Consider the following 3,246-nt stretch of genomic DNA (forward strand, 5'->3'; position numbering starts at 1 on the left):
TCCCCTCCCCCCCCCCCATTTTTCTTAAGAACTGAATCATCTCCTGCTGAGAAAAATCAAGGATATTTTTTTTCGAATGATTGGTTAAGCAAAGAATTTACCTGTTCTAAGAGAAAGTTGAACAGGTATAAAGGTTTTAAGCTGAATTTGAAGCCTATTAAAGGTTTGCTGAAGTGCCCTTATGTGCATCAGCTGCTTCTCAACCAGAGAGAAATCACCCAAGAATGCCACCTCTCATACAGATTTTATTCATTTATATATAAAAACAAGTAGGAATAATTACATGTTCAACAAATAATCAGAATGGAGATTAAAAAAAATATATCTTTGTTATATCTTGGTATAAACTCTGAGTCTCACCCTTCTGTTAACAGTGTTTTATGTATGTGACTCTCTCACTTTCATTATGCTTCTGTAACCTTTTAATTCTACTGAATAATTCAGTATATAACACATTAAAATCATTAAAAACCCACCATGTTTTATTTAAGGAAGCAAAACTTTCAGCCTGAACCTTCAGGAAGCAAAACACAACCCTACAACCATGATTCCAAAAGTAAGGCAACTTAGGTTGCTGCTGCTGTGGTGTATTTCTTCTCTTTTAAACTTCATTTACACACTTCTGATGAGTTTTTTACCATTTCTACAGCATTTAAAAGCTGCCTGAAGGCAGAATTAGGTGGAATATCAGGGGGAAATTGTTCCCTGTGAGGGTGGTGATGCCCTGGCACAGGTTGCCCAGAGAAGCTGTGGCTGCCCCATCCCTGGGAGTGTCCAAGGCCACAGCTGGAGCAACCTGGGCTAGTGGAAGGTGTCCATGCCCATGGCAAGGAGTGGAACTGGATGATCTTCAAGGTCCCTTTCAACCCAAACCATTCCATGATTCTATAAAATATTTAGGACTATATAACACCTACAAAGTTTTAGAAAGGAAACGGATCAACCAACTGCCTGGAATTCATTCCTGCCCAACTATGTGTTGGTTTGTGTCCTGTGAGCAGCTGGGAACTCTCTGGATGCTCCAAGAGCGTATTAAGGCATGGAAAAAATTCCTTTAGAGACACAGGTGAACTAGGGACATCCAAGGAAAGAAGATATCTTAAGTCAACACAATAGTACATAGAACGGGAAGGCAATAAAATGCACGAAACCTGACATTTAAGTGGTGTATAAAGATAAAAGTGACAGGCATGACAAAATTGTAATCAGTAGCCATGACTTGGCAGGGTTTCAGGAAATCACGACTGGAAGGAGTGTCTGGATGAACATGAATCACCAGAGACAGATGAACACTTTCTGTGGGGTGTTGAGCAACTCTGCATGGAAACCAAGGGGCTGACAGGGAAACAAACAAAGAAATACATATTTTTGTCCCCCACGGACAAAATGGAGACACTTTTGGAGCTTAGAAATTTCAGACTCAGTATCCTGGAACCCTCCAGGATTTAGGGGGTTTGTGTTAGTTCTCTTTGGCTCCATATCAAGACTCATGACATGAGGGAGGAAAAACAACAAGTTTGCATCACGAGGGATTTAAAATTTCTCTCAGTCCATTACACAACACAAAAAAATCACCCCATCTGGTCCTTTCGGAGAACTGATGTACCTCACACCACATTTTTGGGGCGTCTTTGGGAAACTGATCCCCAGACAAACACTGGAAGCCCCAATCCAACCCAGCAGAAGAGACATTCAACCTCCTGTCAAATCACTGCCTCCATCTCCTTAGCTGAGGACAGAGAACCCCTGCCATGACTGAGGCAATTCCCTGCCCCAAGATCTCACCTCTCCTCCTACCATTTCGCAAGTAAATTAGGTCAAACCCCACAGAAAGCCCCTTCTTTCTTGTACACGGGCACATCCGCTCTCAAAACCTCGCAGTTGCTCACCAACAGCTTCACCCCTTGCATCTGTGGTTTTAAACAGCTGTCTTTATTACCTGTATTTTCTTTAATATCTGCATTGATATAAATTAGCCCAAAAATTGCATGGGAAAGTTCCAACTGGGCTTAGGCCACTGTAGACTCAGAGGCTGGAAGATCTCTGGCCAACACAACGGCCTACAGACCAAGTGGGATTTACGGGGAGACTGAAACACAGACCTGCAATAAATTTTTAATCAGTGCTGCTTTAAAAATTAATGACTGGGAACCCTGGGAATAAATGCACCAAGAAGAGGCAGATCCTCCAAATCTCTGCTGCAGCCTCTGCCAGGGAAACTTTTCCACTGCTCCCACTCCAAGAGTTGTGGCCCAAACCCACAGGGATTTATCTTTGCAGCCACAAAACAAAGATCTTCCCAAGGGTATTTTTTTTTTTAGAGATAAAATGAAACTGGGACTTTCAACTTGAGACAGAGGGGGGTTATCACCAGGAGGGTGCTGACAACCCCTTGTGCTTCCCCTGCCACCCCCCAGGCTGACTCACAGGGCCTTCCCAGTGTCATTCCTGGTGCTGTTGGCCCAGGGCTCTTCCTGGAAATGTATCAGCATTTCCTTCAGTGTGAGGATGTTCCCACTTTCCACATGTGTCAAAACCAAAGCCACCCCCAGGAAAAAGGGAACCAACAGCAGTAACTGCCCCATGATCCTCCCTCCCAAACTTGGATTCTCTTCATCCCTGGATTGTTCCCTCTGGAAGCAGGACATGAAGGGTAAAATGGCCCGTGAATAAAATCGTGTTTAAAACACCTTTTCCCCTCTTTGTAAAGCAAGCAAGCAAGACAAGGTGTGTGTTTTTTTTCCCACCAGCACATCAGGTACCTGAAATTCTTCTGGTGACTGACAAAGAACAGACAAGATTTTGTTTATCGGAGCACAGGAGAAATCCCACAACAGCAGCTCTATTTATGCACAGTCTGATCTTCCCAAAAAACAGAGATATCACAAACATACCAAACAGGGAATATCACAAAGTCCACACTAAGCCCGCTCATGCTATTTTTGGAAGGGAAAACCCCAACCCTGCCATGTCTTGGCTGCAGAAAGGAAGCAGGTGATACGCAGCTGATAACCAGGATTTGTGTTTGGTACATGTGAAAAACAAAGCCCAAATTAGAAAAAAAAAAAAATTAAATAAAGGAAGGGTGAAGGAAAAAGTTATGTAGGGAAAGAAAACCAGTGCCCAGAGCATGCAGAACACAGAAGGCAAGCAGCAGTAAATGCAGTAATGGTGCCTCTGTTTAACACCTCAGAGCTGAATCACACTCAGCCAAAGCGAGCACAGCCCACCTGCCACTGCAGTCAC

General features: G+C 43.5%; 1 protein-coding gene across 1 annotated transcript in view; it reads right to left on the reverse strand.

The window, feature by feature from the left end:
- The window catches only part of PTPRE (protein tyrosine phosphatase, receptor type E), a gene marked incomplete at its 3' end in the record, with an annotated part of 27,993 nt that overhangs the window by 17,595 nt on the left and 7,152 nt on the right, over positions 1-3,246 (reverse strand). The gene's annotated exons all lie outside the window — the stretch shown is intronic.

Source organism: Empidonax traillii, unplaced genomic scaffold (genome assembly GCF_003031625.1).
Source record: "Empidonax traillii isolate 1590-97213 ecotype Southwest subspecies unplaced genomic scaffold, ASM303162v1 scaffold655:size661012, whole genome shotgun sequence".
Taxonomy (NCBI): Eukaryota; Metazoa; Chordata; class Aves; order Passeriformes; family Tyrannidae; genus Empidonax; species Empidonax traillii.